Source organism: Myodes glareolus, chromosome 3, assembly GCF_982192425.1.
Source record: "Myodes glareolus chromosome 3, mMyoGla1.1, whole genome shotgun sequence".
Lineage (NCBI taxonomy): Eukaryota > Metazoa > Chordata > Mammalia > Rodentia > Cricetidae > Myodes > Myodes glareolus.
Window position 1 is genome coordinate 82,987,898 of NC_142028.1, and position 17,133 is coordinate 83,005,030.

Genomic DNA, 17,133 nt, shown 5'->3' on the forward strand with positions numbered 1-17,133 from the left:
GAGCCGATGCGGCTGGAGGGACGCCGGGCCTCAGCCTCCGCCGCAGCGACCGCAGCCCCCTCAGGAGTGCGAGGTTTCGCGGCGGAGCCCTGCTGAAGAGGAGACTTGCGGCTGAGGGACGACCCCCCGGCCATGGAGAGGCGGTGAGTGTGGCGCGCCGCTGTGCGGGGCTCGCGGGCTCGCGCCCCTCAGGGGCCCTGGCGCCAGCTATCGGGCCGGGCGGACGGAGCGTCCTGGCACTGCGGGCGCCCCGCGGCTCTGGGGCCTCGGCCCTTTTTCCGTGGGTCCCCTGGGAAGCTGGAGGTACGCGGGGGGCGACTAGGCCCCGCGATGCCGATAAGCCCCTGCCCGGGCCTGGGTTCCGGCGTGGCCGGGTACGTGAAGACCGGGCTGGCGGCCACACCGGTGCCCTTCGCGTTTGTCCCGGGCGGGGCCGAGCGTGCCTTCCTTCCCAGGGCCCTGCGTGCACATCCCGGAGGGAGGCAGAGGACGCTTGTTTGCAAACAGCTTTGCTTTCCAGCGCCTTGGACTGAGTCCTGCGGAGCCACCCCCTGGGTGGGGAGTGGGGAGTATTGAGGTGCAGAGAGTGCGGGGCTCCCGAAGCCCCTGGTACTCCAGGACTAGCATTCACACCTCTCCTGCTAGAGACACAGCCTTTTGCGTCTTATTTGAGGTGAAATTTCATCACCTGCCGCTGGCTCATCCTTTCCGTCTTATGTTACGTCTTGTCTCTGAGCGAGGTCTGCCTTGGAGAAAGCCCCATCCCATCTTTGCCTTGCTAAGTTTCCTAGCTAAGCACCCACAGTTTTCTTAAAAAAAAAAAAAAAAGAAGTCTTTTATGAATACGTCTTTTCCACCTTCAAAGAGACAGGAAATGTTTTAATGCTTCAGTCCTTGTTAGAAAAATGTTCCACCCAAATAAGGAACGGATGGCAAGAGAATTTTAAGTCGAGCAAATTATCCTAATAGCAAGAACCCGACAAAAATGCGATAGAGACTCAACTGTAAAAGGAAAATGATTTGTTTTGTTCCGGTAATATTGTAAAAAGAAATAGTGATTGTAGTTTGATACCACAAGTCAGTATTGGATGCTTCTTGTTTATGATAAATGTGATTACAGGTTATTCTTAATTTCCTACTATATCGGACTTATATGCACCTCTAGAACTTTGATTCATGAAAATATGTATATACAGTAAAAATTTTGCACACACGGAGAGGTCCTGTGTCGACTTTCAGTACGTATTTAATAACCAGAGAGAGATTGAGATCACTGATAGTGCCATAGTATGTTTTGATGGTCATTCAATATTTAAAGTGAGGTTCTAGTGATGGTGACTTGTAAAATTATTATTATTATCAGTAGTAGTGTTAAATTAAAATGTTGACTGGTTCTATTTACAGCCAGGCATTTGCTTAAAATTTATAAAATATGTTACTCCTTACCTGAGTGAAAGCCATCAGTTAGTGTGGCTAGTTACTTTTCAGACTTCTCCTGTCTTAACCTGGCTATACAACATGGGAACCTCCAGAGGTCTAAGGGGGTTCAGTGTGGTGAGGAATTTTGAGGATCCAGCGTGTTAGGTGTTTTACCCTTGCTTTGGTCAGATCTTGTGTAAGCATTTGTAACTGGAAAAAGTTGGCTTGACTAAGTAATTTGGTGAATTTAGGTTTTAAAGTCTAATCTTCCCAGAGCTTGTCTCTAAAGACCAGTATTAGAATCAGTTGGGAGTGTGCTGATTAAAAAGGTGGTTTCTGGTCTCCTACATCCGAACTGTGGTGACAACAGTAACCCAAATACCGCGATGGTCATCACCCGTCCTGATTCTTAGTACTACTAAATTTGAGCATCACTGGAAGTGTTAAAAGAGACTGCTTAGGTGAACAAATGGACCTGCTCTCTAGCAAAACTGTCGTAAGTGGCTTTTCCTAGCTACAGATAATGGTTTTATAATGCAGATAGAAAAACTGTGTTTTGAGGGACAGCTGTTTCAGTCGACAAGCATAGAGAGCCTGCTATGGCCATGTTAAGGAAGGCCATCTGGGGGTTCATCTTGGCAATTCATAAACTTTAATATTGTCTGTAAAATGTGGTTGGTATTATACTTAATTTGTAAGACTTTAGGAGACAGCATCCGAAGAAAGTATTGTAATGTATAGAATTTTTAACAGTTTTAGCTATTAGTGTAGGTTCTGTTTTAGCGTTCTGGGAAATACAAAATGACCAAGGATTCTGCTAGCAATTGACTAATTGTGGAAGCAGGACAAGTTTAATGAACTGTTACAAGACTGGGTCAGAAAGGTGTTGTAATTGAGTAAAACGAGCTAGATCTCTGCTTAGGGTTTCTGTGTCTCATCCAGTATCTGGCCCTTCAAGAGCATTGGTAAGGGGTGGGAGCTCACTCAGTGGAAGAAGACTTCCTTAGAATGTACGAGCCCCTCGGTTTAATCCCAGAATTGAGAAAAAAAATCACATGTAGTATTCCTTTCTTTTCCAATTCCTGATTCAGTGTTTTCTTTAAAGAAATAATTGGCATATGTTGCCTGGAAAGTACTAGTTTTATATTAACTCTTTAGTGATGAAAGAACAAATGAATGAGTTGGGATGGTCCCATTTCCTCTGTTGCTAAGCTACCATTTTTATTCCATGCACTAAAGTTTGTTTGGCTCCTCTTATGTGCTGGCCACAGACTGGCTGGTTGCAAGGTACAATGTTTGGTTAAAAGAATTTCCTAGATTTTATTTTAATTTTTTTGTTTCAAGGAGGTGGTCCATACATGTTTTATGGTTATTAATTGCATTGCATGCTGTGGTGCAGAGATGGAGTCAGATATGAACAAGAATCCTTTCTGCACCACTTAGAGCAATGTGACACTGGGTTCTGAGGTTCTTACAGTCTCTTGAAGTAATGGTACCCCTCCCAGGGAAGTAGAACATTTCTATGAGATGAAGTGATCATAGACAGTGCAGAGACATGTTCATTTCTAGTCTTCCTTTTGGGGAAAAATAAAAACCAGAGCTTGTATAGTCTGTGTGGCTTAAAACTTGGTAGCTTGATTTATTTATTTGAAACTAATTCTGCTTTAGGATTTTTTTTTTAATTTAATGGAAAAAAATTAATACTAACTGCACATATTTTCTACTTCATCTTTCGTTTAATAAACTAATATTCTGGTGCCTAAGATACGCTTGTTTGTTAATTCACTTTAGGTTTTACATTACTATTGTGTATTTGGCCTGCAGTGTATATAGAGTGTCATTTCTTTTTTTTTTTCTTTTTTTTTCTCTTGGTGTTTTGAGACAGGGTTTCTTTGTTTAGCCCTGGCATTTCTGGAGCTAACTCTGTAGACCAGGATGGCATCAAACTCAAAGACCCGCCTGCCTCCACTGGGATTAAAGGTGTGTGCCCTTAACCACTGCCTGGCTATAGAGTGTCATTCTTAGTATGTAGTGATAATTGGAAAATACTTAGTTGCAGATACTGAGAGAAATAGTTCATGTGCTTTGTTTAGTTTAAGAACTGAGGAATATTATTCAGAGCATAGATTTTTCCCTTATCATATGTAGTGATGAGAATCAGAGTTCTTATAATTTATCATGTGTAATATTCCAGTCTTGTAACCTATTGCAACCGTGAACAGTCTGTTTATACTTTTTTAAGTCTTAATTTATTCTTCTATAAAACAAAGCTAATATTACCCACTTTGTAGGATTATTATAAGGATTAAGTGATGTAATATATAAATTAGAGATATAGTTCTATTCCATGGAATATAAGCATTACTCTAGAAATGGAAAATATATTTGAGTTTTGAAAAAGTTTAAAAGATCATTAATTATTTATATGGTTTTCTGCTAAGAAATAAAGCTAGCATGATCAATTGTAAAGCATTGCCAATTAAGGATGGGACAAGTTTGCAGAGTTAGTATTTTGATTATATAGCTAATAGGGTGTCTTATACTTTATTATAAATTTTATTTAATGAAATAGTTTAAAAATACTTTTTATTTATATTATTGAGCTCTATATTTTTCTCTACTCCCCTCCCCACCTTTCCCCTCCCCTTAAACCCTCCCCCAAGGTCCCCATGCTCCCAATTTACTCAGGAGATCTTGTCTTTTTCTACTTCCTATGTAGATTATATCTATGTATGTCTCTCTTAGGGTCCTCATCGTTGTCTAAGTTCTCTGGGATTGTGATTTGTGGGATGGTTTTCTTTGCTTCATGTTTATAAACCACTTATGAGTGAGTACACGTGATAATTGTCTTTCTGTGTCTAGGTTACCTCACTCAAAATGATGTTTTCTAGCTCCATTCATTTTCCTGCAGAATTCAAGATGTCGTTATTTTTTTCTGCTGTATAGTATTCCATTGTGTAAATGTACCACATTTTCCTTATCCGTTCTTCAGTCGAGGGGCATTTAGGTTGTTTCCAGGTTTTAGCCAGAACAAACAAACAATGCTGCTATGAACATAGTTGAGCACATGTCCTTGTGGCACGATTGAGTATCCTTTGGATATATACCCAAAAGTGGTATTACTGGGTCTTGAGGAAGGTTGTTTCCTAATTTTCTGAGGAAACGCCACATTGACATCCAAAAGGGCTGTACCAGCTGGCATTCCCACCAGCGATGCAGAAGTGTTCCCTTTTACCCACAACCTATCCAGCATAAGTTGTCATCAGTGTTTTTGATCTTGGCCATTCCTACAGGTGTAAGATAGAATCTCAGAGTTGTTTTGATTTGCATTTCTCTGATGACTAAGGATGTTGAACATTTCCTTAAGTGTCTACAGCCAGAAAATGCTATTTATAAGACAGTTTCTATTTTATCAATTAGGTAGTACTTTAAATTTTTTTCTTTTGAAACAGGGTGTGATTTAGTCCAGGCTAGCCTAGAACTTGCAACTGTAGTAGGCAATTATCTTGAACTTCTGATCTTCTCATCTCTGCCTCCCAAGTGATTGAATTATAGCCACGAACCACTATGCTTGACTAAATTATTTTAAATAGTCCAGTTTGCAGAACTGAACTATTATAAAAATTTGAATAGTATGTTTGTATTTATACCTTTTCAAAACTTTTGGGAAAATAAGATAAAGGTAAAATATCTAAGGGTATTCATTAAAGTCAAGAAACAGTTTTCCGAGCTTCTGTTACACAAGGGGAAAAGAATTTAATGCCTCTGACAGGACTCTTGAAGCCACGAAGATTGCTTCTACAGCACTAGCTGTGGAGACGCTAGAGTAGAAGATGAGCACATGCATTTCAGCCACATTTAGACTGTTAAGGAAGGGTCTTTTTCATGGTCTATGTCTTGAGATACAATTCACATACACATAGTTTAACCATCTAAAGCCTAAAATTTGATGGCATTATTATTATTATTATTATTATTATTATTATTATTATTATTATTATTATTATTCACAGAGTTGTGTAAATGTTACTGCTCTCTTTTTGGAACATTTTCACCGCTCCAAACGGGTATCCGTTAGTAATCACCTCCAATATCTTCCTAATCTCCCAGGCCTGGGCAAACACTAGTGGGTTTCTCTTTTAAAGAATTCCTATCAGTTCTGAACACTTAACATAATAGGATCATATAATGGGATTGGTTTATTTCTGTTAGTATAATTGCATTTTCAGGGCTCAATAATAATAATGGGAATCTATAGCTTATTTCTTGGTATTACTCAATAATATTTTCTTGTATATATATACACCACATTTCATTAATTCATTTATCAGTTTGGGTGTGCTTTTATTTTTTGGCTGACATGAATAATGTTAGGAAAGTTTTATGCACATGCTTATGTACATGTATACTTTCATTGCCTTTGGGATACACATAGGGGTAGAATTGCTGAGTCAGGTAGTAACTCTGTTTAACCTTTTGAGGAACAGCCTGGTTGTCTAACTAAGTGGCTGTAATATTTTATGTTCTCTCTAGCAGGTATGTGAGGGTTCTGATTTCTTCACATCCTCACCAACTCTTGTTATCTGCCTTTTGATAAAACTACCTGAGTAAGTGTAAGGTGGAGATTCATAACTTGTTTACAGTCATTAAGTAAATTGTTGAAGCTTTTACTTAGTGACAAATTGCCAGAGTTTTTGATGATAAGAAATGTTTTTGGCTTAAGGATAAAAACTATGTACCTCTAGTCAGCTCATTAAGTGGAACTGGTTAGCCATATTGGGGGTGGTGATGGGAATGAAATAGGGACACTGGATTTTTAAAAATTATTTATTATTATTATTATTATTACTGTTATTTTGGCTCATGCTGACCTGGATCTCACTATGTAGCTCAGGCTCACCTCAGATCTCAGGGATTCACTTACTTTAGCCTCTGAAGTACTTGGATTATAGGCAAGCACTACCAGGCCTACTTTAAAGAACATTTATTAGCAAAAGGCAATTGTAAGCCCCAAGTTTTATTTTCCTTTAACTCTCCTAAAATATTTATAAAAATTTAGAGTTCAGCATTTCTTTTTTTGTTTTGGATATATTTATTTATTAGATATACAGAGTTCTACTTGCATGTACACCTGCAGGCAAGAAGAGAAAACCAGATCTCATTAAAGATGGTCGTAAACCGCCATGTGGTTGCTGAGAATTGAACCTCTAGAAGAGCAGTCAGAGCTCTTAACTTCTGAGCTATCTCTTCAGCCTGTAAATTAGCATCTCTAAGTACCAAAGTCTGACAGATTTTGAATGACCATCATTACCTATCTATGATGTATGCTTTTAGATAAATATAGATCGATTGCTGGAGGTGGTGGTGGACACCTGTAATCCTAGCATTTTAGAGAATAAGTCAGGAAAATTGTGAATTGAAGGCCAGTCTTGGATATGTGGTAAGACACTGTCTCAAATAAAATAGAGTAAAATCATTAGTCATTGTTCTTAGTCTTATGTTTAGAAAATTACTCTATATTCTATCCTGTGTTCAAGGTATTGAAATTTTTCTGTGACATTTTGTGAGACATAGTTCAAATTAACAATGATGATTTGGCTAGTATTTTAAAATTTTGTTTTTTTCAAGCAAGTTAGGAAATACTGCAGGTAACCATTGTTTTAGTGCAAAGGACACGTTTGGAATCTTCATTATGCACCAGACATTTGAAGATTCCCATTTTAAGATTACTTTTAGAGAGTTTACTGAGATGACATAAGCCTGTAGCCCCAGGCTGATGCAGGATAACCATGTATTTGACAACATCCTGGTCTTCATTGTGAGACCCTATTTCAAGAAGCTCTGGGCTGGAGAGGTAGCTCAGCAGTGCAAGACTTTCCCAATCCTTTAATTTGAACTGAACGAAAGCCACAGTTTCCATATGAAGTTATAGAAAGCAGCGGTCCTAGAGCCTTTTTGGTGGGATTCATGAAAAGACTTAAAAAAAAGTTTGGGGGGGCACAGAGTTTTACACTGTAGTGCAGTATGGCCTTGAATTCCTGGTTCTCCTTCAGCCTCCAGAGTGTAGGATTACAGGTGTGAGCCACCATGCCAGGCATCATAGACCTGTTCGTTCGTTCGTTCGTTCGTTCTTTCTTTCTTTCTTTCTTTCTTTCTTTCTTTCTTTCTTTCTTTCTTTCTATGTGTAATATGTTCTGGTTCTTATCTAACTTCTCATAGTTACAATGGTATTTTCTCTGTCAGAATTTGTTTTTATTAAAGTAAGGAATAAAATTGTATGATTTTATTACTTTTATTATTTTATTATATATTTTGTTATAGCATTTTTTATTATTCATAGCATAACATTCTATGCTGGAATTCATATAACCTTAACAGTTTTATTTACATTTATTTGTTTGTGTGCAAGTACATGTTAGTGAATGTGTACCATGGTGCATGTTTGAAGGTCAGAGGACTACTTGTCGGAGTTGGTTCTGTCCTCCTACCATGTGGGTCCCAGTCATAACACTCAGATCTTCAGGCTTGTCCGCAGGTGCTTTTATCCAGTGAGCTATCTCACTAGCCCTTTTTGGTTTCCTTTTGTTTTTGAGACAGGGTCTTAAATATCCTTGGACTCAAAATGTAGCCGAAGATAATCTTGAACTTCTGATCTTCTTGGTTATACCTTCGAAGTGCTGGGATTATAGGCATGGGCTGTGTATGACCCATAGGATGCTAGACATCAAGCTCACAGCCTTGCGCATGCTAGGCAAGCACTCCACCAACTGAACGGCATCACAGGCCAGAGGTTGAGATTCCTTAACCCTGGCAGGCTACCCCTCACAATTGAGTTACAACCTGATCATCCCTCATTCCCGTTTCTATATTTATTTTTTTCAAAATAACAAGTTTGTGAAGTTTTACGCCCTGTATTATTTTTTTGTATAATGTATAAGATTTCCCAGTAGTGTGCCGTCTTTTTGTTACTGTGTCATTGTATTTTTATTTCCAGCTATTAGAAGGACCTTAGAATGTCCATAGCATTGTGCATGTTTTCAGCCGAGGAGCTTGAGGCTTGGAGAGTTGTACTGGTTTTCCTAAGCCTAAACTCATGTTTCATGATTCAAACCCATATATTTTTTACTTTGTAATTAGATACTGTTTTTATCTTTTGCTATGTCTGTTTTATCTAATAATTTTTCATATTAATGTATTAATAACTAAATAGACATTTAGTTGGTTAATATAAGTGGGTGTTTGCCTTTGAAGTATACTGACATCTTATACAAGCTAGAAAAAGGTGTGTGTGTGTGTGTGTGTGTGTGTGTTATATACCTTGTATGTATTTTGGGTATTTCAGATCTCATGTACTGTGTTTTGAATAGATAGATGTCTTACTTGTCGTTGTTAGGAAAGTATAGTAACTGATTTAGGCCTCAGTTCTCTGTTCTAAAAATCGGTTTTAGAGTCAATAGCAAGGCCTTTTTCCACATGTAGTACTATTTGATATTTCAAAAAAAAGTGAACTGAATGAAAAGCTAGATGGCGTTAGACGACTTAACTCAAGGCTATGGAGAGGAACTGGCACAGGTAAAGAGTTGGGAGTGGTAGGCAGCTGGTGGAGACTGAGAAATATGCAAAACCCAAATGGAGCAATTGTATTTTGTATTATATTTTATTTTTACAAGTTTTTCTTGTAAGTGAAAGCCAGTGTGTTTCTGAATAAAAACCTTGAAACTGAACATTCATTTCTGCCTTTGCTTATGACAGTGTGCATATGTTTAAGACAAATGCGTCTAGAGCTGTGTTGTATGAAAATAGATCATTCAGTAGCATGCTTGAAATAACCCAAGTTTCATATTGCTTATAATGTGAGAATTTAGTAATTGAAATGTGTCCCTATTGTTACAAGTCTGCGAAGTTTGTTTATAAAGGAAAGGGGGACATTTACTACATTCTAAAAGGATGGAAAACATTTTTATAACAAGATTTATATAGCCTTCCCACTCTTAAGGCATTAGACTAATATTGATAGAAATAGACAAGTGATGTTTGGCTCACCATTTCCTTGTTAGCTTATATTAGGTGCCTTGGTTAATTGAATATTGACTTTGAAAGAAATTATCCCAGGCCAGGATTGCTCAGATATATTCCCTGGGAACAAGGAAATGTTCTCTAATCACATAAGTTTGGGTTTTGAGCATGCTGTATTGATTACATTAGTATTTCAAAGACTGAGGAGTGGAAATGAACTAACTGAAATTTCCTCAGCTACATATTACCAAACTTGTTTGGCTGTGGAACCAGCCAGGCTGTTCCTCAAAAGGTTAAACAGAGTTACTAATTGATCCAGCAATTCTATTCCTATATATGTATCCCAAGGGAAATTAAAGTATATGTGCATATAACAATCTGTACATAAACATTCCTAACATTATTCATAATGGCCCCAAATTGAGAGGTATTAATATACCTTTCACTGATCTAGGTCAACTTTGATCTGTTTTTATAATGCCTCATTCATGAATATTTAAACTCTCAGTTGCTAAGTTCTCATTACTTCTGTAAGGAATCCATTTTGTTGTTTACTGCTCATTATTAGAATGTTTTCTTTTATATTTTGCAAAACATCTGCATTTCTCTAGTGTGCATCCTTTTGTTTTCTGAAACTACGCAGAGCAAACTATTCTTTTTTTTAACCTCCAGAGATATCAAAATAATATCTTGTCTCCTAGAGTAGTAATTCAAAACACAGACTCTGGAATCAGACCCAGTACTATTAGTTTTATGGTATGTTGTTGGCCAAGTTAAGAAGTTTTCTGTGCCAATGCTTTCCTACCTGTAAAATAGGACGAGCAGTAATACTTCAGAGAGTTGTGAGATGATCACCGTATGTAATAGATGTCTTCCTTAAAAAGCAGGCACTGAAATGGATTTAGTGGCATAAAAAGAAATTAGGGAGAGAAGGTTCAAGAGGGATGTGAAGGGAAAGGGAAGGACCTGCCTGCTATGCAAATCTGAAAACCCTAGCCAACCTGATAGGGAACTCTGGAGCACAAATTGCTGGCTGGAGTACTACACCGGGCAGAAGTGGACAGACTCTATTACCCCTATCATGTTTACACACTGTTGAGGAGTTGCCCTTGACAAGTATGGCCTCAGTTAGGAAGTTGAGATTCAAACATGTTGGAGTTAGAGGCTGTTAGCTACTATCCTCCTTGCCCCTGAGTGGCAGGTCCCTTTTTGAAAGAAGATCTGAGTGAATGCCACTGTCTTCCTCTTGTGCTAAACTGATTCGTGTATTTACACACTTTCTGAGAGCAGCAATCCTAGTACCCATGGACTGTTTTCCTAGTGGGAAAGGTAGAAGGAAGTTTTTGAGGTAGGTTTCAGCCCCCACTGCTGTAACTGATCTCAGGCTACAATAGTTTTCCTTGTCTGCTTCCTCTGCTATTAATAAAGTCCTTGCTCTCAGCTGTCATTTCTCCTAGTCTTGACTGCTTATTAGTATGGCCTACATTTTCCTATCTGAGGGGTTTGAGAGCCATACCTTCTCGGGCAGGAGTTACTGTATTTGTGAATTCATAGTTAGGCAGAAGAATGTAAGTTATTACCCTACTGAATGTCTAAGTTCCATGACTACCTCTCCTTGTTTCTGTTATGTAACTGTAGCTATGCTTGCTCCTCTTCTGCCTCCTGGATATAGGGAATCCCAGCTGTAAGTTGTAGTTCATTGCAGTCTTCCATGTGTCTCTTAGCTTTCTATTGCTGTGACTAAACACTGAACAAAACTAATGGGGAGGAAGGGAGTTATTTGGCTTACAGTTTATAGTTCATCATTGAGGGCAGATAAGGCAGGAACTGAAACAGAGACCAGGGAGGAATAGTACTTACTGGCTTGCTCAGTTTGGTTTCTTTCACACCCAGAACTACCTGCCCAGAGATGACACTACCCTCAGTAGACTGGACCCTTCCACATTCATCATCAATCGAGAAAATACTTCATAGGCTTGCTATGAAGATGGGGCATGTTTTAAACTGAGGTTCTTTTTTCTTAGATGACTCTGCTTGTGTCAAGTTGACTAAAAACTAACCAGCATGGTCCACCAGCAAGGAAAGAATGCCACTTTTGGCAGGAGCTCTCTAATTCTGTCGAGCCCAGCATTGCACAGATGAAAAGCCCAAAGTCCTTCAGTGGGTCACTGGAAATTATGATGGTGGGGGCATTTCTTCTTCCATCTCTTTCTAAGACCACGTGATCCTGCTAATGGGAATATCCTACAGGTGGAAATACAGCTCTGGATTAGTTTTATACCATGTACTAGAGCAACGGTTTTCAACCTATGTGTCATGACCTCTGTGAGGGTTGACGGCCCTTTCACAGGGCTCGCATATCAGACTTTTACATTATGATTCATGACAGTGAAATTGCAGCTAGGAAGTAACAACGAAATAGTGTCATGGTTGGGAGTCACAACAACATGAGGAACTGTATTAAAGGGTCACATCTTTAGGAAGCTTGAGAACCACTCTACTGGAGGATCTTATAAGTTCTTACCTCTCTGAGTTGGCATGTCAGCTGTGCTTTCAGTAGGACATCAGACACTCTGGCAGTATGGGAATCTCTGTTTCTTGGATTATGTTTTGTTTCTTCGTTTATTTTGTTTTGTTTTGAGACAGGGTCTCACTGTGCAGCCCTGGCTAGCCTAGCACTCTCCCTGTAGATCAAACTGGCCTTGAACTCACATGATCTGTCTGCTTCTGCCTGTGTCTCCCAAGTTGAGTTTCTGCTCCCCAATTCTTTATAATGTGAATTAAATTTTAACACATGGAGCCTTGGGGAGCATTCTCAGACCATATCCAAGCCAGAGACGGTACTATGTGAGCCCTGTGCAGTGGTGCTAGTCTAGGTTCTTCCTGGCTGGAAAGACAAACCATACCTGTAATAATTGTCTACTCCTGTGAGACTCAGTCACTGATTCATGGCCAGAGTCATCTAGGAAGAGGGAACCTCAATTAAGAAAATTCATCTCTCAGATTGGTCTATAGGCATATCTGATGTCATTTTATTGATTAATGATTGATGTGGATGGGCCCTGCCCATCTTTGGTGGTATTGGTACCTGCCCAGGTGGTCTTTGGTTGTATAAGAAAGCAGTCTGATAAAGCCATGGGGAGCAAGCCAGAAAGCAGCATTCCTCCATGGCCACTGCTTCAGTTCCTGCCCTGACTTCCCTTCATGATGAAACTGTGAGCTATAAGGTAAAATAAACTCTTCTCCAAGTCTTTATTGCAGCAATAGAAACCAGACTAAGACACTGGCCCATCTGAGAGTGGAAGGATGCAGAAGTCAAGTTGCCACCTAATCACTCATTGATGGCCTGAGGCTTAGTGCTATACTGGGAGCTTGGCAACGTTTAGAATTAGGTGTGGTAAATGAGACTGGGTTTTCTTTCCTTTCCTACATCTCTATTTTTGCCAGAGTGACCTATTCATTCATGCCCTCATCATGCCAGTTCTGAGGTGGCATATGTCATTTGAGTCATTTTGTACATTTGGTGATTCAGTGGCTCTTCTGCAGAAATTAGATATGTTCTGAAGAGCCTAACACAGGAAACAGATTTTCATGCTTTGTGCTCAATTCTATGTGGTCAGTCAATTTTTGTTGTTGTTGTTTTGTTTTTCAAGACAGAGTTTCTCTGTAGCTTTGGAGCCTCTCCTGAAACTAGCTCTTGTAGACCAGGCTGGCCTCTAACTCACAGAGATTCTCCTGCCTCTGCCTCCTGAGTGCTGGTATTAAAGGTGTGTGCCACCACCTCCTGGCTGCTCCTTTTTCTTATAGTATTTCTCTGGACCAGCTGATTAGTCTACTCCCCGTTGTCTATGAGTGTGTGTGTTCTCATCCCACTTTTCTTTCTACAAAACTTTATAACCACTTGCATCATTTAAAGCTCTTTTAGGGAATTAGGGAGGTTTTCATTTCCAGTGTCAAGGTCGCCCTTAAGTTTGGCTATAATGAATCCACTGTTTGTTCTCAGCTTGTGTTAACATATTGAGCTTACGTGTTTTTTTCTTTTCCTTATGTTGTTTCTGTAGGATCACTAAACATCTCTAGATATGAGCTGAGGGAGTAATCAGATAATGGTGGTGTCTGTCAGGGCAGTCCTGGCTGCCTGCTTATGTAGCTTGCATCCTTTGGTTCTGTTTTATTTCAGTCTTTGGTATACTGTTTCCATCTTAGAGTGGGTTGCTGCTGAGCTCAAATGCATACGAGGATCCTAATAAACTTAACTTATTATGAAAAATTCTGAACACAAGGTGCCCAGTGACCAAGCATTGTGGCTCTCACCAGGACAGCAGGAGCTGTTGTTCTAATAGCATGGTTTTCCTATAGAACTCCATCACCTGTGTTGTGATTCTACCACTGGGGCTTCCTATGCTTTGTTACTATTCTTTCCTCATGTATTCTTAACAGCTTAGCCGTGGTTCTCATTCTATGGATTGTGACCCCATTGCGGGCGGGGGGGTGTCAAACGACCCTTTCACATGGGTTGCCTAAGATCATTAGAAAGCACAGATCCACATTACGATTCATAACAGTAGGAAAATTACTATGAAGTAGCAACGAAAATAACTTTAGGGTGGGGAGGTCACCATAATATGAGGAACTGTATTAAAGAGTCGCAGCATTAGGAAGGTTGAGAACCACTGGCTTAGAGACTGCTTGCAGTAATTCTGCAGAGTTGTTTTACACTCAAAGTTGGTAACCTGTCTTGTCATCACATAGGGCACAGCATGTTGCCTTTAGAATCTGAGTAGGGATACAAGCAATAGCAGTTTGATTTGGAGGGGGTGAATTGTGTTGAGCCTGACGGTTATACTGAGATGACAGAACCCTGAATATAGTCACCCCGTGTGTCTGTGAACTTTACATGTGTAGATTCAACTATCCATTGAAAATATTTTAAAAAATGTGCACTGAGCATGTGTAGACTCTCTTCCCTTGCCATTATTCCCTAAATGACATAGCATCATAGCTATTTACCTATTATTTATATTACTAGGTATTATGAGTAATCTATAGGTGACTTAACATAGCAAGATATATGTAAATTATGTGCAAATACTATACCATTTTATAGAAGAGATTTGAGTATCAAGAACTGGGCTCCATGAATTTTGTTGTCCCAAAGAGATAATGTACTAGAACCATCCCTCATCAATTGGAAGAGACAAATGCTTTATCCTGTTCTTTGGAATATATTTATCTTTCAGGTCATTCAGAATGTTGGAACTGGCATGCCATTGATGTTACAGACTAATGTGGTGTTCCGAGTTTGTATTTCTTCAGATAGTAGGGGTATATATGAATCAGTGGGTCTGGATCTGACAACTGGCATAGGTCTAGGAATTGGTTAGAGGCTACTGAATTTTTATTGGGGCAATCACCCTCAGCATCTGACTTGTTTTGAGTGTGTATATTTAGCAGCACTGTGATTGACTGTCTACTTTTCTCCTAATGATACTCCCTCCCATTAACTATCTGCACAGGTCCCTGAGGATTTAGCATATTAGTTTTTACCTACCTGTCAGTCATTATGATAGATTCATGTCTAGTGTTGCCACCTGGTTGCTATTGCTTCAATGTCTTCATTCCTTTTCCTATCAATGAGCCAAACCTTTTAGAAAATGACCACCTATTTTCTTAGTGATGCTATTGTCTCTCTAACTTTGTTCTCGATGGCCTTGGTGAATAGTCTGACCTTCCCTAATATATCCGTTCTACTAACCTCTTTCCTTGTCCTAGCCTACATCCTGCCATGTCAGTTCAGGCATTTCACTTTTTTCTAGGCTTCTAAGAGCCATCCTAGCCATAAGGCAATACCATCACTTAGGTCTATGTCAGAATTAATTTCTAAATCTTGAGACAGTGTCTCCTTTGTACTCCACTCCTCTCCTCCATAAACGTTACCCCAGGCTTATGTTTCTGCTTTAATTAATGGTATTAAAAATACAGCCCTGTGGATGTCCTACATCCTGCTGGGTTTGCTAGCTAGTCCATATAGTTCTTTTGGAATATGTATTTTCTTTTCTTCTTTTTTTAGGCTCAGTGTGTCCTTCTCAGGGGTGGCATTAACTACACTCATGGCAGCCAGAAGTGGAAGTGAGAGCAGATTGGGGTGAGGGGAGAACCTGTTACCTGGGAGGAGAGGGCTGTTGTGAGAATGCTTTCTCCTGCGGGGGGGGGGGGGGTAGAAACAGCTGACATAAGCAAATGGCTGCTTCCTTATAAAGTCCCAGTGACAAACCAAAGTCTTACTTGCTAAACCAATGAGTTTTGGGGTTTCCTTACAGAGTGTGGGATGAGGGGTTACTCAGAGTAGTGTGGGTGACACGGGTGACCTGAGGCTACCTGAAAGTCTCACCCCAGCGTGAATGCTAACTTCCCCATCACTGCATAGAGCTCTCCTTTCATACTGTCCATGCTCTAGTACCTCCTGAGACCATGGGGCAGCACACACCTACGTTAGACTCCTTCTGTGAGGGAATATCAACTGCCAGAATGCCCAGGCTGGAGAGTCTCTTGTTGCTCTGATGAAGGTTATGTTAGGTGGATAGCAACAAGGACAAAGGCCTCTGAAATGTAGTCCTACACTATGGGGAGTGCTAACTCATTCTTGTAGGTTTGGAGGGTTCAAAGAAGAATCACTGGCTGGTTAGTGGTAGTGCACGCCTTTAATGCCAACACAGGCAGAAGCAGGCAGATCTCAGAGTTCGAGGCCAGCCTGGTCTACAGAGTGGGTTCTAGAACAGCCAGGGCCGCACAGAGAAACCCTGTCTTGAAAAGCAAAAAAAAAAAAAAAAAAAAAAAAAGTAACTGTCCTTGAGGTCCACTGTCTTAGGTGACCTATCCCATCTTTCAGGCTTCTTGTTTCCTAAATTAAGATCCTGTACCTACACATAACACATTTGCCCATGGTGAACATTTAGCTGCCTTTCAAACAATGGTCTTAACTGCCCTGGGTTTACTGTAGCGATAAGGATCTTGGTGTGACACCTAACAGTCCTTAGTTTTCAGTCTTTTGTTAGTGGCCCTCTCTGGGGAATCAGTGTAACAAAATAGCTAAGCTCACTCCATTGTTCTTGTAACTCACACTTTTCAGTCTTTAGAGCAATCAGAGGATTTCATTCTGGGAACCTTCTCTAAAGTCAGATCTTGTGAAAGTGTTATTGCTTGGACCACCAGCTTGTGCCAAGGACTGTCCATACATGTCTCATATCCCACCTGGCGTGAGGTTCTCATTACCAGCAGTATGATAAGTGATTTGGTTTCCAAGCCTTCTTTATCCTCTTGTTTGGCAGACATTGTCTGCTGTGTGTCAGTCCCACTCTTTTAGGAAGTGGCTGCTGAGACAGAAATAGGACTTTAAGAGGTTTATGCAGGGGGCAGCTCCTGAGAAAAGGATAGGAGAGGAGCTAGAATTGTCAGGGAGAGCTCAGAAGTGCCATGTAGATCTGACAGAGTTTCCCATTGACCAAGTAAAACAGCGGGATCAAAGCCTGTCTTTAGAGGAGTTTTGTGTTTAAGATGTGGCCAATTCTTGGTGCCCGTACTGTTGATCAGTCATTGGCTGGAGTTGCCCTGAGAAAGCATGACCTCAGCTTGAAAGCAGGGACTCCTGAGGGAATGCAACTGGGGGCATGTGACTGCACTCCTAGTAGTTATTGACAG

At 40.1% G+C, this 17,133-nt stretch overlaps 1 protein-coding gene across 2 annotated transcripts in view; it reads left to right on the top strand.

Moving 5' to 3' along the window:
* Nucleotides 1-6: 6 nt before the first annotated feature.
* Zfyve9 (zinc finger FYVE-type containing 9) overlaps nucleotides 7-17,133 on the top strand; it is a 161,170-nt gene continuing 144,043 nt past the window's right edge. For both annotated transcript variants that reach the window (XM_085686393.2, XM_085686395.2), the window contains exon 1: nucleotides 7-143. The gene's annotated coding sequence lies outside the window, so the exon portion shown is untranslated. The remainder of the gene's footprint in view (nucleotides 144-17,133) is intronic.